The following is a 19,357-nucleotide window of genomic DNA, read 5'->3' on the forward strand; positions in this document are numbered from 1 at the left end:
TCCCAAGCTGCAGCCACACCACCCTCGACAGACTGCTTCAACAACAGCTCAAGGCACTACAACACCCTCCACAACACAAGCTCCTTGGCCCCAAGACTGGGTGGGGATGGTGTGGAAGGGAGGACTCGGCAGAGGACCTTGGGTGGGGCTAGACCACGGGGAAAGCCTTCCCGGTTACAGGCACAGAAGTTCCTCAGAGGGTGGGGTGGGGGGCGGAGGACAGAGCTGCATCTCTGGAGGTTATGATTAACTTGACCTAACTTGACCGAACTTGACCGTGAAGCGGCCTGAGTCCCGGAGAGAGCAGGGCAAGGGGAAATTGGTTTCTTTCTCACTCAGTTGAGTTGGTGGGGCTGTGCCTTGTCTAACCAGACTCAGGGTGGCCTGGAGGGGTAGGTTATGAAATGGCCAGTGACCAGCACGGCCCCTGGGCAGCAGCCGTCCACAGTGAGACTCATGGGTTTGTGTTCCTGCGGAGTTGGAGGAAGCCTTGGGGAGAGGATCCAGGGAAAGGCCAGCTTCCTGGGGTGTGTAGTTCAGAGGCTTAGTGTCTCTCGGGCACCAAAGGGAAGGGTGACCTCTGAGTGTGGGGAAATGAGAGCCATCTGGGTGATGAGAAGCTCTGTCATTGCCTACAATTTCTCACTCTGCTCTGGGCTTCAGCCGCCACAGCAAATCTATCCTTGGAGTTTTCAGGTCTCCGTTTGGTGCTCGAATTGAAACATAAATGACAAGATTGTATATGTTGGACCAAAAGAAAGACTGTGGTTTTATGCATGGGTAAGGAGAGGAAGTAACCGATTCCATTCTTTTTTTTTAAACTTAAGTCAAAATAACAGTTGCACAGCTGAGGAAGTGTGTGTGTGTGTGACGGGGGCTGAAGTCGAACCAACGTGGATATTTCTAAAACTCTGGGAGAGGCACAGCGAGGGCCTCCCTAGCCCTGAGATCTGAGGAAATCCCTCTAGCCTGGGAACGAAAATAGACACTCCTATTTTCAGCTAAACCCCAACATCTTTCCCTAAAAGTGGAGAGCTTGGATTAAATCACTGCAGAACATTATAATTCTAGGATTTGTAATTTTACTTTGATCCTTACCAGTGTTTGAGTCAAACCCTCCTTATCACTAGGTTCCTCTTCCTGAAGGTTAGATGGCTGTGTATGTGTGTGCACTTATGTGTGTGAGTGTAGTGTATACGGCCTGTATGCATAATATGTGTGTGGTGCGGGTGTGTATAATGTGTGTGGGGTAGTATAGGTTTTGTGTATGTGTGTTGTGTGTGTGGCATATGTGCGTGTTGTGTGTAGTGTGTGTGGCTTGTGTGTATAGTATGTGTGTGTTTGGTGTGTCATGCACTATTTATTCTTGCTGTCCCAAGCAACCCCCCACATTGCCCCATCTATGCTGGATTTCCGGATCCTTCAGAAATCCTCTCTCCCACATCAAGCCAAATAAGCAAGAACACATGTGAAAAGCCTTCCTTATTCCGGTGCCTCTTGAGATGCAGCCAAACAGCTGGAATTACATGCTTTGTAGAGAATCAGGGACGTGGCAAAGAGCAAAGGGAAATTCAGTTTGTATTTGCAAGCCAGATTCCTTTTTCCAAACCTGAGAGGGCAAGACAGCCTAGAGGCTGGGCTGTCTCTTGCTGGCTCCTAAGGGTGTGTGTGTCTAGGGGTATTTTTCATTAAAATTTCTGTCTTCTCTAGCATTCCTCCTTTTACATGTGCATTTGCATTTCAGACTCCAATTTTAAAGTCAGCCTCTTCTTTCCTCTGCGTCTCTTCCTCTAGTTCTATTGCTCTTCACTCATCTCTCCAGCCCCCTTGCTTACCCTTTGCCTCAGAACAGTATGCCAGGCTCCTTGTCGATGGTCATTCAGCGTTCTTAATCTGCCGGGAGGAGGAGGCCCCGGATCAAAGCAGGGAAGATTAGAATGCTGCGCGATTGCCAGGATGCTGGGCCTCGGAGTCTTTCAATACTTCCACCTTCCTGATTATGAGAGGGTTTCCTCTTGATTCTGGGGATGCACAGAGCTGCCAGGGTCCAGCTTGCCGTTCCACATCTGTTCCAGGCGTGTGTTGCTGCTTAACAAATCACCCTAAATTAGGCGGCTTGAAACAACAATCATTGATTTTGTTCATGAATCTGCAATTTGGTCAGGGCTCTGCTCCCACACGGCACTTGCTGGGGTGGCTCAAAGGTGAGGGGTGACTCCACAACAGGAGGCTGGAGTCGTCTGAAGCTCCTTCACTCACATGTCTGGTGTTTATGCTGGCTGTTGGCTGGGACCTTGGCTGGGACTGTCAGCTGGAACACCTATATGTGGCTTTTCTGTGTGACTGTCTGGCGTTCTCACAGCATGGTGGCTGGGTTCCAAGAGTAAATGTCTCAAGAGAAAAGGTGGAAGTGTGTATTATTTTAATGACTTAGTCTCAGAAGTCATTTAGTGTCACTTCTGCCATACTCTATTGGCCAAGGCAGTTACGAAGTTCTGTGCAAGTCCAAGAGGGGGTGACATAAACCCTACCACTCAGTGGGAGGAGAGTTCGACGTCACATTGTAAGAAGAGCATGTGTAGAGGGTGGGTGTCTGTGTGTGTGATGCGCTATGCACTGTCGTGTAGTAATGTGGTACGCACATATGAAGTGTAGTGAACACACACTGTGTTGTATCATCCATGTTTGAAAATGCAGTCTGCCACATCTCTTTCCACACCATCATCCCTTTCTTTGCATCTTATAGTCCTATTGGTTTAAATTTATAGACAGAAATATAATTTGTAGTAAGAATGGTGTTATCACCTGGGTGCTAAAGCTGATAATTTTGTTTGAATCATGTGGTAGGCAGAATGGTCCCAGGATAGATCCCAAGGCTTTTGCCTTCTGTTAGACATGCCCTGAATAGTCTCTTCCCCTTGAGTGTGGGGGACCTGTGAAATGATGGGATTTTACTGGGGTGATTAGGTTATATGGGATGGCAAAGGTGAAGGGATTTTGCAAATGTAATTAAGGTCTCTCATCAGTTACTTTGGGTTAGTCAAAAGGGAGATTACCCTCGGTGGGCCTGACATCATCAGGTGAGTCCTTTAAAGGAGAATTCAGGCCTTCTCTAAAGAGATAGATTCTCCTGCTGGCTTTGGAGGAGTAAGCTGCCATGTTATGAGATGCCCATGTGGCTACAATATGAGGATGGCCTCTAGGAGCTAAGAGCAATCCCCAAATAGCAGCCAGCAAGAAAAGGGGGACCTCAGTCCTACAATGGCAAGAAAATTCTGCAAACAGCCTGAATGAATTTGTACAAACTCAGATGAGAACACAGCCCGGCTGACGTCTTGATTTCAGCTTTGTGAGACCTTGAGTAGAGACCTAGCTATTCCATGCCCAGGTTTCTGACCAACAGAAACTATGAGATGAGAAAGGAGTACGGTTTTAAGCTACCTAGTTTGTGATAATGTGTTATGCAGCAATAGAAAACTAACACAAGTCCTAACTGTGAGCTCCACTGGCAAGGAAACTGTGTTGAGTGGGTAATCGGAGAAACCCACAGCAGATCCGGTAGCAAGACTGTGCACTTGCTTTAAGACACAGCTCAAATGTCACCTCCTTTAAGATCTTCAAGGATTCCCTTCAGCTAGAAGGAATCTCTTGCATCTGAAATCCTATAGCTTTATTTGTACTTCTTTTGTGGCCCTTCTCCGTATTCTACTTATATTTATCAATATACATGTTTTGTCTCCCTGACTGGATTGTAAAGTCTTCCCCAAGGAAATGGTGTCCTATTTATTTTGGTGGCACCAAGGTACTTCACATAACTCTTTGCATATCAACAAGCATTTACTGATAATTTATTAGGTAATTTTCTTATTGATAGAACTTCAACTACTATTTGTTGAGACAGTTTGAGAATACATTTTTTTAACTTTTAAAAACCTTTGTATTTTTATTTATTTATTTATTTATTTATTGAGATATAATTGACTTATAACATTATGTTAGTTTCAGGACTACAATGTAATGATTCGATATTTGTATATATTGCGAAATGATCACCACAATAAGTCTAGTTAACATCCGCCACCACACAGTTACAAAAATTTTTTCTTCTAATGGGAACTTTAAAGATTTACTCTCTTAGCAACTTTCAAATGTGCAGTACAGTGTTAGTGACTATAGTCCACCACGCTGAAAATTACATTCCCATGTCTTATTTATTTTATAACTGGGAGTTTGTGAGAATACATTTTGACGTGAAAAGAATCAAGAGATGGTCTTCGCTATTGTTTTAAGGTTGTTAGTTTAAGATATCAAAAATAACTAAGCATTCTAGTCCTCATTTGCTGTCACTGAGAATGTTTCTGTCATCTGAGATTCTGAAACTAAGCCTGTGATGTTCATCCAATAGATTCTGGTTCCCAGCCCCTGAAACTGCCTGCCAAGAAAGAATCGCACATCTATCTGAGTAATCTCTATTTTTATCCTGAAAAACGGAGAAAAGAATTTCCTAAACCACTGGGATGAGCTGCTGTTTACTATTACCTCCAGAATGAGGACCACTGTGTTCGTGAAGGTAGGAATGGAATTTCGTCTTGAAGCACTAAATGCAAGTCTATTAAGAGAAACAAGTAGCCTTTAGCTCCTCTTTCAAATTTTGTTTGGGGACATTGAACATAAGGAAGCAGAAAGGCCAATGAACATAAAATAGCTATGCTTTTAGGATGGCTAACCTTTGGTAGCAAAAGAAGCCTGTGGCTCCCACGGGCTGGTTGGTTTGGGCTGCGGGAGGCCCCTGGTGCCTCGGGGACCCCCACCCAGAGCTGTGCCTGAGGACCTGCACACCATAGGAAACTGTTTTTGGCAAGCTTGGTTATTAATAACAGAAAGCATTGCCATTAATAATCTTCCTTGGAGCTCTTATAAAAATAGAACTGTAGTGCCATGAGGGAGTCTTTTGGGGCCAAGTTATTAGCCGGGTCTACGCTCACATGCTTTAGGAGAGTGCCAACTGATTACTCTGGGCTCAGGAGCACCTTTCGAGGACTTCCAGATCTAGGTCCTATACAAACAGTGGGTAGAAACACTCCATTTATATAGCTCCTGAGTATTTGCAAAGAGTTTCACAGACATTCTCTCACTATGCCCGGGGATAGGCAAACGCCATCCCCTTCTGACTTGGGCTCCTGGGGGCAGGTGAAGTTCAGGGACCATGATTGTTTAAGGCTTCAAATGGCATCCGCTTTGTTTGGATGCCAACCTCTTCTGGTTGCCAAATCTCACAAGGCCCCAGACATCTGGAGCCAAAAGATCAGGTCACTACTGGTTAGCATCAGGATGGTGTTGAAGGCCTGAGTCAGAAATTAATCATACCAGCTATTCTCTGGTTCACCCTGTGGTTATCCCCATGGTCAATAATGAAACTGGATGTGACAGATCCAGATTTCACATTTCAGACGGAGGATAAATAAGCACTTGTGAAATCTGCCAGGACTTATTTTCGCCAAATCCTGGTATTTGATCTGTGGTCTATTTGCTGTTTAGATTCTAGACAATCCTTGGCACTCGCTGGGTATTTATCCTTATAAATGCCTTGCAAGCTAAAAATGTGTTAGGGACTAAGATTACAGTATTGTCTGTGTGTATGTGTGTGTGTGTGTGTGTGTGTGTATCTGGAGGGTGGTGGGACAGTAAGAAGCTACAAAGAGAGCTGGTATCTGCTGCTCCCTTTCTGGGTTGTATTGGGAGGTGGGAGGAACTAACAAGAAGGAGGCTTTAGGAGTAAGAAGACTGGGATAAGTGAGCTAGGCCTATCCACCTCTGCCTTAGCTTCGCTTTGGAAACGTAGATTTCTAGACAAAGCTCTAATGAATCACAGTTTCTAAGGGTGGGGCACAGAGATCTGCATTTCAAACAACCAGGTAATTTTGATGCATTGGTTGGTTTGCAAACCACTGGAATACCAATAACACTGTAAGCTCACTGTAAACAGCACTGGACTAGGAGTCAGGGTGCTGTGTTTCAATTCTGCTACCAGCTGCTGTGTGACCTTGTATAAGTCACGTTGCCTCGCTGGGTCTCAGTTTTCTTATCTGTAAAACAGGTGGTGGACTTAAATAAGTGCTAGCATTCCATCCAGCACCCATATTATAATTCAAAGGTTGTCTATGACACAAACATCTGGAGCCGCTGAGGGGTTCTGTGAAGATCTCTGTGTGGATGCAGGGAGGGAAGAGAGGCGTGGGTGTGGAGGCAAGAGGGGAAAGAGTCTCAAGCAAGTGGGCTCTCCATTAGGGTGAATCCCTGAAGCTTATATAATTTGAGGGTCCCTCTTTAAGGAAAAGAATGCAAAATTACCATTAAAAATTAGATATTAAAGTGAGTATCGATTTAGAATGATAAAAGAAATCACAGCAAACTATGTATTTTATGAAAAATATCATAAATACAGAATCCAGAAAAATAACATAATTTTTTTTTGCTGAGGAAGATTAGCCCTGAGCTAACATCGGTTGCCAATCTTCCTCTTTTCTTTACTTAAGGAAGATTAGCCCTGAGCTAACATCTGTGCCAATCTTTTTCCACTTTATATGTGGGTCACCACCACAGCATGGCTGATGAGTGGTGTAGGTCTGCACCCAGGATCCAAACCCACAAACCTGGGCTGCCAAAGCAGAGTGCGCTGAACTTAACCACTACACCCGGGGCCGGCCCCAACATAATATTTTTATTATGATATCTTTACAATACCTTTTTCCTATAGTTTAGGTCTACATACACTTTGATTTTCTCTTCATGTGACAGTAGTTTTGTATTATCACTTTCTTTGGAGAGAATAGACAGACAAGTCTATGTGTTTGAAACTTGTTTTTCTAAGCTATTGGTGATTTAGTAAAGCTTCTTTCAGTTTCACAACTCATTGCTGGTAAGGTCGTGTGCGTTTTTAGCATTGTAGTCAAGTCTAGGAAGACCCTAATGGAGTTTCTCTCCATTCAGAGCTATAAGAGCTGGAAGAATTTTTCCGTATACTGGCTTCAGTCGTCTGCGTTATAATTCTTGTTTTTTCTCCATTACCTGAATAGTTCCGATGCTGGGTGCCACAGGTCACATTCGTGTCACAAATGCCCTCTGTGGTTCCACGTTCAGACGTTGGGTGAGCTGGCAGAGCGGACTGTCGAAGCCATTCCTATGGTGGAGGCTGGCCATCCCTGAATCACAGGTGCACGTGCCACCAACATCCCCTAAACCCACACCAGATGCAGCCTCAGCTCGGATTCTTCTTCGCCAGATCCCCAAATGCCCACGGCCACTCCACAGCTGCCTGACCCCTGGGACACAGGGCAGAGGAGGAGGGAGAGTGGAAAGAGGCTGCAGTCTTAAACTATTGCTGTTAGAGATACATATATTATATTTATATACGTGCATTTTATTATTTATAGTGTGTATGGTATAATACATATTACAGGGAAAATTTGTGACTTGTATAATATTATATAAAGTTTCACACTATATATATATCTACTATATGCATATATACACCATATATACACAATATATACTATATATTATATATATAACATATATTATATATTGTATATTATATAATATATATACACATACTATATATGTTGTAAACATACACACACACACACTTACAGATATATTGCAAAATTGACAAAAATATATGGCCATGTGAACCCATTGCTGGCACTCTTTGAGAGCCACGGAGGAGCCAGTGCAAGGAGTGGCCCTGGAACTTAAAGCTTTGCTGGCTTTACAGTAGATCTATCTCTGCTCTCACGCTGGGACAGAGCCCAGGGTTGACTATGGGAATCACAGGGCGAGATTCTTGCCCTGAGGGTGCTGAGTGTTTTGAAATGTTGGGGCTCATACCTCTAGGGTAAAGAGCTGTGCCCACAGCAGTGGTGTGGGTGTGGGCCTAGCTGATACTCCTTCCCTCTCTTCTCTCATCCCCCACCTGGGAATCGGGAAGGCTAGAGTCACACCTGTCCAGGAAACTGAGCTGATACTCCCAAGCTAGCTTTCTTTATCACCCCGTCTTCATAAAAAGGTGAGGGTTAATCTTTCAGAGGAGTGGGGAGGAAAATTCTAAGATGAATAACTATCTCGACAAAGGGCTGAGAAAGAGCAGCACTTCCTTGGCACCCACTTAAGGAGAGTCAGGCAAGGCTAGCCTGTCAGAGGATCCACCAAAGAATATGGCTGACATTGTCATGCTGGGAGCAGAGCAGGGAGAGGCTCCAGCAAGGATGGGAGAGGGAACCCTGCTGGGGGTGGGGAGTGGGACTGGGCAGGGAAGGTGCCTGTCTGGGTGATCGACTTCAGGAGGCAGGAGACAAATGGAGACCTTCCAGAATCCCCAAATATGTGAATACACAACAATATAGACTATACCTAATGGAAAGTGGACACAAAGACAGCAGAGAACAATCACGTCCCCTTGTAATGCAGTTGTTGCACAGTTGGCCAGGTTCACTCACACTAGCTAAGTGACGTTCTGGAGCACCGAGCTTCCAGAGGGAGAAATGCACAAGTGAGCCTCATCCAAAGTGCACCGGTGTCATAGGCATTGTGGGTCACAAAGGATAATCAAACCCTCATCATCAAATTAATATCATGAGCGTACTTTAAAATTCTTAGTTCTGAGTGGCTGAGGCCACTCTCAGCTCCTAGAGAACACCTGTAGTTCCTTCCAACTGGCCTTGTCACAACAGGACAACTTACTTCGCAGAAGTAAGAGAGAAACTCTCTCTCTAGTTTACAAAGACAGAGGCTTATATGAAGTAACATGATCATGGGGGTGAGGTCCCATTACTTGTGACATATAACATAATGTAATCAAGGAAGCGACATCCCATCACCTTTGCCTTATTCTATTTATTAGACACAAGTCACAGACTCCACATGCAGTTAAAAGGAGGGGACTATATAAGGATGTGACTTGTTGGGCATCACTGTAGAGTGTGTCTACCACATTCGACTTTGTGTCTGATTTCTTTTATTCAATCTGATGTCTATGAGACTCATCCATGTTGATGAATGCATCCATTGTTCATTTTTTTCACGTTGTGTAGTATTTCTCTACATGAATAAACCAAACTTTATCTATACATTCTACTACTCATGGATATTTGGGATGTTTCTACTTTTTGGTTTTTGTGAATAAAGCTGTTTTACATATTCTTGCACGTATCTCTAGATGAACATGTGCATTCGTTTCTCTGGGATATGTAATTAGACATGCTTAGGTTTTTTTAATTCTGTAATTTAATTTATTTAACACTTGTTTACACTAAGCCCTTCTTGTTGCAATTTTAAAATTCGCGGCTCGGGATTGGGCTGGAAGATAAAAGAGGGGTTGACTTTTGATGTGACAGTTATGGTTCACCTCTGCCCCCCTTGCCAAGGGCCGTGGTGATTGTGGCCTATTGTATGAAAGCTTTGCTGATGATTCCTCTCCCCTCCACCTTTTCTTTCAGTAACCAATAAAACATAAAACAGCACCCACCCTCCCTAAACTTGAGGGACTGCCTCGTGGCTGCTAATCTGGTTTCAGCAGGATCTAGGTTTCCAGCTCACAGGGACACCCCTTTCTGGGCTTTTCTCAGTGCATGATTTCAGTCTGCACATGTCTGAGAGGCCTGGACAACACAGGACCCCTACAAAGCCCTCCAAAGGGCCGGAGCCTAACTCTAACCAGAGGAAGACGGCTGGAGTTGGGCTCCACCCCAGGAGGAGGCTTTCCCCTTCCAGTGCCAGGGAAATGGAAAGATTCGGTCATATTCGAGAGGAATGGCCAGGTGATGAACAAAACTTATAAGTACACAAAAAGAGAAATACTCCAGGCTTTCCCCATAGCTTGAGATTTCTTCCACTGGCCAGGAGCTAAACAGGTCTCACAAGGAATCCTTAAATACAGGTGAATCCCATTTTAAGGATATCCAGAGCTAAAAATAGAATTCAGAATAATTCGTAGAGTTATTCTACACAGCAGCTTTTGCATGGAAGGGTTTGTTCCTGTCATGACTGCCCATCTAATCATCCAGGTAGAAATTTCAAGTCCTGTTCAATTAATGTTGCCGCATCTCTCACACCCAATCCACAAAATTACAAATTCTATCAGTGTAATCTCATAATCATGTGTTTAATATATCTCTTCTTCTTCATATCCATGAGTCTGCTCCAAAGTCCTGCATCGTTGCTTCCTGGATTCATAATGATGGCTACCACTTACTAACATTCACCGTGTGTCGAGAACTATGTAAGGCACTTCCTATAAGTCACATCATTTAATTTCAGAACATTCCTGAGAGGTAGATACTTTTCTCTCCAACCTCCCTATGAAGACAGAAAGGCTCAGAGAGTTTGGACCTCACAAGGCCGCGCAGCTCATAATAGCAGAGATGGAATTCAAACCTGGGTGTGTCGATGCTACAGTCTGTTACACTCTAATGTGGCACTCTACTGGCCAGGCGATCCTGCCCTGGACAATAAGGGGTGTGCTCTCCTCCACTGATGAAATGATTTAATGGTGGAGAACCGGAAGTGGTTTCAACAGGAAGTTGCTCCTGCTCCTCAACTATTGCCAGAAAGGAAGGCCCAAGAACAACTATTCTAAAAACACAACAGTCATTTTGGCAGAAGTCTTTGAAATTTAATTAACATGTACCCAATAATATTATGCAACAGGTCAAATCATTCAGTTCCTTGTGGGTACATTTTCCACATAGTTTATTCTGGCATGATCATTCATTCATTCAGCCTGTATTTACAGAGCACCTATAATATGCCAGGCACTCTTCTGGGTGCTAGAGATATAGCCATGAAAAAGAAGACAAAGTCCTTGCCCTCTTGAAGCTTGCATCTTAGTAGGAGAAATAGAACACAGGCAATAAATAGATAACCAGACAAAAGGATGAAGGATCATATATAAGTGTTATGAGGGACACGTATACGGTGCTGTCATAGACAATAACAGGGGTGGGGAGACATTTAACCTGAGACATGAAGAGTAAGGAGGAGACAACCGTGCTACATGCAGCAGGAAGGAACTTTCAGGCAAACACATCCTGTGTGCAAAGCCTCTGAGCCATCACAAGGCTTGGATTTTCCTAGGAACTGAAAGAAGTTGGGTGTGACGGCAGCGTGGTGACTGAGGAGGAGAGGAACAAGAGATGAAATTGGTGGGACAGACTGGAGCCAGATGGTACATGGCAAGGAGTTTGGGTTTTGTTCTAAATGCAATAGGAAGGCGCTAAAGGACTTGAGAGAGGAGTAGCATAAAAAGATTTATGTTTTTAAAAATTCACTCTAGGTTCTGTGTGGAAAGTGCATTGGAGAAGGGCAAGGATGAAAGTGGGGAGACCAGTTTTAAGACTTTTGCATTCCCCATTACTCTTGTAGTGGTCCAAATGATATTGGTTGAATTCTGTCCCCCTAAATTTCATATGTTGAAGTCCTAACCCCCAGTACCTCAGAATGTGAGTGTATTTGGAGATGGGGCCTTTAAAGAGGTCATAAGGTGAAATGAGGTCATTAAGGTGGGCCCTAATCAAATATGATAAGTGTCTCTATAAGAAGAGGATATTAGGACACAGACACGCACAGAGGAAAAGACTGTGTGAAGACAGGGAGAAGATGGCATCTACAAGCCCAGGAGAGAGGCCTCTAAAGAAACTAACTCTGCTGACACCTTGATCTCAGACTTCTAGATTCCAGAATTGTGAGAAAATAAATTTCTGTTGTTTAAGCCACTCAATCTGTGGTGCTTTGTTATGGTGGCCCTGGCAAACTAATACACCAAGTGAGAAATGATGCAGCGTGGGCCAGGCAGGGGGCAGTGAAGATGAAGAGATGTAGGTGGACTTGAGATGTATTTCTGAGGAAGGATTGACAGATGGGTTAAATATGAAGAGGGAGGAATTAGGGGTGACCTCCAGATCTCCGGCTTATGCGACCAGAGGGGATGGTGGTGCCATTTACTGAGAAGGGGAAGGCTGGGGAGGAGCATATTTGGGGAGAGAAATCAAAAGCTCTTGACCTGTTAAATTTGAGATGCCCATTAGACATCTGAGTGGAGACGTGGAGTAGGCAGACAGCTGTAACAAGTCTGAAGATCAGGGGAAATGCAAGAGCTGGAGATATAGAGTTGACAGTCACATGCATATCTGTGATATTGAAAGCCAAGGGAGTCAATGAGCTCACTTAGAAGGGTAAAGGAAAGAGCTGAGAGCCTTGCAAGACACCCACATTTGGATATTTGGCAAAGGAGGAAGAGTCAGGAAAAGAGACTGAGAAGGAGTAGCCAGTGAGGTGGGAGGAAAATCAGGAGTCTATGGTGTCAGTCAAATGAGAATAAAGTTTAAAGAATGAAGAAATGGTCAACTGTGCCAAATGCTACTGAACAGCTGAGTGGGATGAAGATGGGAGAATGTTCCACGGATTTGCCAGCATGGAGGTCATTTTTCCCTTGGGAAGAGCACTGGAGTATGGTTGCTTCAGTTAAAATGAAGTGGGTTAAGAGTGAATGGGAAGTGACTAAATGGAGACAAGATGTGTAAATACCTCTTAAAAATTTGATTTTGGAGAAGAGTAAAGGATAAAGTGACAGCTGGAAGGATTGAGGAGGCAGGACAGCAGAGAGTGAGGGAGAGATTGGTGTCACAGGAGAGGGAGGAGAGATCTGAAGGAGTGAAGATTTCCTTGGGGAGAGAAGGAGGGAGATCCTGGGCACCCTTGGAAAGGCAGAGCTTTGACAGGAGGAGAGACACTTCCTCTCTGAGTGTTAGCATAGAAGGAGGAGATGCTGGTCGATTTAGGCTCCATCCAATGCCTTCCATTGTCTCAATGAAGCAGCGGGCCAGGTCATCAGCTGGAAGGGGGAAGAGAAGGGAGTTCTTGAGAAGGCAGGAGAGGCGAGGAAAGAGCCAGTGGTGTGTTGGTCCAGGTCCTGCAAGAAGCAGATGCCAAGAAGGGAATAAACATACAAGGATTTTATTAGTGGAACTGTGTGCGCAAAAAAATGGGGAGGTTGGGAGAGCTCTCAGGAGGGTTGGGTGGAAGCGTGCTAGATTATCGTGAAGTTTAGAGACGGTTTGGCAAGACCAAGGGGGAGCCAAAGTCAGCCGTCAGAGGAGTCCCCTGGTTCCTTGGAACAAGCTTGACTTGTTATCCCTTCTGAGCTCAGCCATTGGCTGGAAACAGGCCATGAGAAGGTGGCCTTAGTGTCCACACAGTCATGAATTTCAGAGCACAGTGACTGGGGCTTTGGTAACGCTCTCTGTGAGGCATTCTCACAGCGGCCACAATGGGGAAGAAGAGCTTGCTAGAACAGAGGCAGTCATGCTGCAGGACAGTGTTGGGCACCCATCTGAAGTTTGTGATTATGAATTTAAAGTGAAAGCTGTCTTTCAATGGAAACCATAATTCTCAGATTTAAACACTTCATGAATGCGTGGTTGAGCTCTATGGCTCTGTGGACAGTTGGTAACTCCCAGTAGGAAGAAATTTTAGGCCAACTTCAACGAGGCCAATATTTTCTGGGTGAAAATTTGAGATTTTGACTTCTCATTTGTTTGTGGTCTGGATTGGTCCCGGAAGTATTTTCTGAGAAAAACCATTCCTTTAATAGTATTGTCCCAGCCCACCTTTGAAAAGAGATGAGATTGCCATTGTTCAGGAGAGAGTCATGGTCAGGTCCTTAATTCTCATAACAGGTGCCACAAGGGAGCTCCTGACAAATCGATTTTTATAAATATTTTCCTGATAACAAAAGTAATATAGAAAATTTGGACACTACACTGTCTGCAATCTGCCGTATTTCTCAACCTCCCCGGGGGTCCCCTGCAGTTCGTGGACAGTTCCTATATATAGTCTTCTGTGTAGAAGTAACCAGTTAATATTTTATATCCTTTATTTTTTTCCTCAGTGTTTCAGGCTGTACATCATATTTTGTTACTGATTTTTTAAATTTAACTGTGGTATTACAAAGATTGGTCAGATCATGAAAATTATGATATAGAAAATAATTGTTAATCATTGTTAATACTTTCTAGTATGTCTTTGGACATATTAGATCAATTTTTAAGATTACTGATCTGCCTTTAATCAATAATAGAAAATTATTCAGCTGGATTTTTTCAAATAATATAACTTTGAACTACGTACGACTCAACTTCTAACAAATATTCATGGAGGATTGCCTGAAGGATATGCAGTCCTCTCTTTAGACAATGTAGAGCTTATTCTTGGGTCCAAATCAGGTTAAGTTTACTCCCAGGGGTTGACGGATTTGCCCTTCCTCCTCTGTCACCTCATAGAACCGCTCTTCCTACACTGAGCTTTGGAGTTTCACCCACAGGGACCTCTGGAAATGGCTGTAGAAGGCTTACTGCTGGATAGATGGCTGAGAAGCTGTTGAGGAACCGGAGACTTCTGTGTGCGAACTCGGAGGAACATGTCACTCGGTCTCCGAACAAGGAAAGGGGAGCTATTACTGAGGAACTGGTTTTCTTTTCTCTTTCATACATTGTCAATTTCATAACTTTCACATTTTCGTTTTTGCTTTGAACCATGGGAAGCTCAGAGTCGAATTCATATCCTACTTGTGGTAGTTTTATAAGATCAGTATAAATCACTGAATACTAACTTTCCTTCTACATTAATCTCCTTTCTTCTACTTCTTTATTTTCTCCTTACTCCTGATTTCTTTATCAAATTAAAAAAAAATCTGATTGAGTGGGTTTTCTAAGTCTTCTTAAAAAATAGTGCTATGCAGTATGTATTCAGCGTCCCCTTCCCCACCGCCTTCCCCCTCTTGTGTGGGGTGTCAGGGACTATGCTTCTGGGGTACTTTTGGAGTAGGGAGAGCGAGGGCTCTCCTAGACTCTCGATTCAGCCAGTTTGGGTGGACCCAGGTGCCCCTCCCTCTGCAGTGTGACTGCCGCAGCGATCAGTCAGCTATTGATGGGTAACTTAGCCCCACAGAGATGCAAACACCTTTGCCCAGGCATGGAGATCTGCTCAAGGGAAGACGAGGAATGGGCCGCACCTGTGGGCGTCATTTTCTCTGCACCGCCCTCTAGTACTCAACATCCTAGTACCCCTAGCACTCAACATCCCCCTAGTGCTGGCAGCCTTTCGCTTGGACCCCTCTGCCCCACAGCCGGGCCTGCATCTCCAGCCTCCTTTTGTGCCATCACCCAGCCGCTGGTGGAGGAGCAGAAGATGCCCATGGGAGAGATGTCACCTGTCCACCCCTCTCTTTCAAATTTGCTCTCCTGGAGCCTTGCCTATGGATTGTCAAGAGCATCATTTAGAAGAAAGGGAAAAAGCTCTAACTGAATATTAACTTTTTCTCTTTATATTTCTGCTGAGAAAATCATAATTCTCCTGGGCAATGTGTGGGCCTCTGACTGAGAGGGAAGCTAAATAGAGGAAGAAAAGCATAGTAACTGATTTATCTAGGTTTATACGGGTGAAATATATATATACATATGTATTTAGAGTGTGTATGTATATGTTTAGAATATTTAGATAGTTTAATTGATTTTATTTTATAGGTAAGCTATCTGTGTATATAATGTTCTCGACGAAAATAATCCATAACCAATCTGTAAATGAAAATTTGGGTGTGTTTATTCTGAGCTGAAATCTGAGGACCATGGCCCCGGGGCCTTTCTTCCCAAAGGAAGAAAGGGCACCAAAGAAATGAGGTGTACAGAGTGGTTATATACCTGCAAAGAGGGTGCTTTACATATGATTGAAATGTCCCTCCCACAATAGTCACAAGATTGCCCTGTCGGCACAGCGCTCGATGGACACAGCAGGTAGTGGGTCTGCTATCTTGGTGGGCATAGCAGGAGGCGAGTCTATCGTCTGGAGCTGGGCGGTCACAGGTGAGCGCAGCAATCAGTTCCTAGCCTAAGGAAGGATGCTTAATCCTTAAGGAGATGCCAAAGTTGGGAGGGGGAGGGAAGTTGCACCTTTACCTCAAGGGCCTTTGTTCTTGCCATAGGGAAAATCTAAAGCAGATATACAATGTACGCTCAACGGCCTCGGTCAGGCCCTTTTGGAAAAAAAGGTCAGGCTGAATTAGGTTTATACCAAATGGCTTCCTCATATTCTCCAATATATCCTATTGCTTGCCATTTTTATTTGTCAATGTGCATGTGTGATATATAAATATATGTATGCATGTGTGTGAGTGTATCTCTCAGATCTGATCATGTCATGCCCAGCTTTAAAAACCTTCCATAGTTCCATCTCGCTTATTACAGGATAAAGTCCAAACTCTGCTTGGCACGGCCTCCACGCCCTCCTGCCTCTCCACCCGCCAGTCCCAAGCTCTTCTCCAATCAGGCCACCTCCCCAGCCTCACTCTCAGGCTCCGACCATGGGAACCACTCATTGGCTCTGCCCTGACCCTTGCCCTTTCCCACCCCTGAGCCTTTGCATAGCCTGTTCACTCTGACTGTAAAACTCCCCCACTCTCTCCTCATCAGGCACCTGCCTTGGAGACTTCTATTTATTCATCTCAAATGAGCTCACTGTCCCTTCTGAGTTAAGCCCTTTGAGATCCCAGTGCCCAGCACAGTGCAACCAACACTCAATGAACTCTCGAGGCCGCCCATTGTGGAGTCAGGACTGCCCTCTCATCTGCCCCCAGAGCCCTCAGCTCACTCTCCCTCCAGGAGAGCATTTCTTAGGTGGGTGCCCTTCCTGGTCATCCCTGCCTTTCCCATTACAGCCCTCAGGGCAGGACTTGGGCCTCTCCTCCAAAAGTACATCCTCAGTGCCCTGTGCAGGGCCTGGCCCATGGTTGCCACCCAGTGTATGTTCATTGAATCAATGAATGTGTATTTACAGATCACTATCCATGCGGCAGATCAGCTGGAAGCAGAGAAACTGAAAGCAAAATGTTGGAGGCCTTGCCGAAGAAACAGTCCATCAGGAGCAGCGGTAAAGCCTCCCCACACAAATGACTAGTTCACGGGGGGGAAATGGAATTTGGTTTGCAAAGACGTGGATGTCACTACAGTTCTTGAGGAAGGCAGTGGTGGTCTCTTCCTGGGTCCTCCCCCTCTGTCTTGGGTTGCTTGTGGGTATAACATTGTCACAACTCCTGCAACAGAGAGAATAGCAGCCCCAGGCAAGGAGGCCGTGGCTCCTCTCCCAGCCTGAGGGAGACCTTCTGACTGCCAGCTGCTCCCCAGACGTGAGCAGAGGGGTCTGCTGTGCTGGGTCCAGGGCCCAGCCCTCTGAAGCTTCAGATGGCCCACCTCCTCCCACAAGTGTGTTAGAGAAATCCAAAGCCACGTCTTCAATGTCCCATTTCCACTTGCTGTTACACTCTTGGCTGGTGTGCTGACCCTCCTGCCTGCCAGATCTGGCTTGAGTCCTGGATGTACTAAGGGATTGCAACAGAGTCAAAGGATATTGTCATTCTCTGGGACTGAGCAGCCTTCTAATTACTTTCTTTATTATCCTACTTCCAACGACTTCCTGTTCCTTCCTTCCTTGTATTAAATTCCCAACATCCGTCAGTACATGAGATCCACAAGGGTACAGTACAGTGAACAGTAGCTGGTATGTAGTAGATACCTTGTTGAATAGAAAATGAATAAATGAATGAAAGTATGAACGAATGAACACTTTCTGCCCAAAGAGCCGTCTATTAGAACTACATAAATGAAAGCCGTAGACACTCCTTCTGTTGTTTTTTCAACTAGAAATATCCCCGGGTGATCTGTGATGGCTTAAGTTTGGGCCTGTCTGAATGAGGGACCAGGCTAAGTGAGCTGGTCTGGTTCTTCTGGCCTAGGCATTCTAGGACAGTGAGGCAGGGGGAGAAGGAAACGAGGGGGCTGAGGGAAGAGGTGGCTGAAAGCTCTTTTGGGAGCCTCATTTCCTCTGGCAGCTTCCCCACCTTGGCCTGGAGCCTGCGCCTGCCTGCCTCACAGAAGGATGTTGGCTGCCATCACACTGTTGGGCTCTAAAGTCAAGAACAGTGAAGGGAGGAGGGGCCTGCTCCGTGGGGTCAGGGCTTAGGGAGGGGAAGTTCAAGGGCGAGGAGCCCGGGCTCCCTGGGGCATCCGGTTTTAAACAACTCTGCTTCGAAATAGAAGAGAAGCTCTCTGGAAAATGGGAGGGCTCTGGCTGGCTGCCCAGGCCTGAGGAACAGCAAGTTTCTGCCAACTTGTGACAGAAGTGGGGGATTTGTGGGAAGGGCGGAGGGACAAGGGCATCGAAGGGAGCAGACACAACCCAGCAGCACTTTTCCCAGTAAAAATCCTGCTCTGAAGTAAACATGTTTCTGAAAATCAGGGGTTTTTTTATTCTTCCAGGCTGTTGTGCACACGATTGGCCAACTTCCTGTGAGTACAATTATTCCCAGGTGTGTATGTTTGTTTTCAAAGAAGGGGTATTATAACTGTTTATGGTTCCTGCCTGAGAATGCTCTGGAATAATGGAATGCAAAAGTCATCTCTATCTCTTTGTGTTTCTAAGGCTGGATCAGGCCTTCTACATTCCCTCTTCCAGGAGAGGGCTGGGACCTTACTTTTTCTCTTGGGAAGCTCCTTTTCAGCCCATGAAAGCCAGAGGGCCAATGATGGCCTCTTCAGGGCTTTTTTTTTAGGCTGGAGAGGATAAAGGGTCTAGATGTGCAGAAAATCTGCCCTAGCTGACGGTTCCAGCAAGGTGAACCCGGGGAAGGAAAGCTCTGAGGGAGGACCAAGGGGCCTTGACGAGGAGGGGGAAAGTAGCTGCATACTTTTAATTGCAAAAAGGTCTAAAATCGACATGATTCCAACGAGACCCAAAGTGGATAAACAGACCATCATCTGCAATAACTCATTCTCCTTTCCAGAACCCCAACCCAAAGCTGTCCCCAGTGGGTTTGGAGCATTTCACCATCACTTTGGCTTCAGAGCCTTGCTGTGGCCCCCAGAACCATAGGAGCCCCCTCATCTCAGGAAGTGGACTGTGAATCTGGTCACCTGGGAAGCCCACCTGGAAAACCTGTGTTGGGCAAGGGCAGGCAGGAGAAAAGGATGCTTCTTAAACCCAGCCCCTTCACAAAGCTTTCTGAGAAGGTGGGGCGTCTATACTGCTGTAGGAACTCTCCCGTGTTGCTGGTGGGAGGGTGAATTGGTACAACCACTTGGGAAAACTTACTGTGTTATACAGGAAAGTCGAAGACGTGAAAAATCTACAGCGCAGCAGTTCCATTCCTAGTTACATATCCTAGAGCAGCAGTTCTCGAGACTTTTGGTCCCAGGACCCCTCTTCACTCTGAAATGTTATTGATTTCCCCAAATAACTTTGCTTAGGTGAATTATAT

At 45.2% G+C, this 19,357-nt stretch overlaps 1 long non-coding RNA gene across 1 annotated transcript in view; it reads left to right on the forward strand.

The window, feature by feature from the left end:
• LOC139045518 (uncharacterized) overlaps positions 1-18,328 on the forward strand; it is a 39,690-nt gene extending 21,362 nt beyond the window's left edge. The window contains exons 2-3 of the long non-coding RNA XR_011503997.1: positions 4,406-4,570; positions 16,882-18,328. This is a non-coding gene — a long non-coding RNA (uncharacterized lncRNA). The remainder of the gene's footprint in view (positions 1-4,405; positions 4,571-16,881) is intronic.
• Positions 18,329-19,357: the final 1,029 nt, after the last annotated feature.

This window comes from Equus asinus, chromosome 6 (genome assembly GCF_041296235.1).
Source record: "Equus asinus isolate D_3611 breed Donkey chromosome 6, EquAss-T2T_v2, whole genome shotgun sequence".
Taxonomy (NCBI): Eukaryota; Metazoa; Chordata; class Mammalia; order Perissodactyla; family Equidae; genus Equus; species Equus asinus.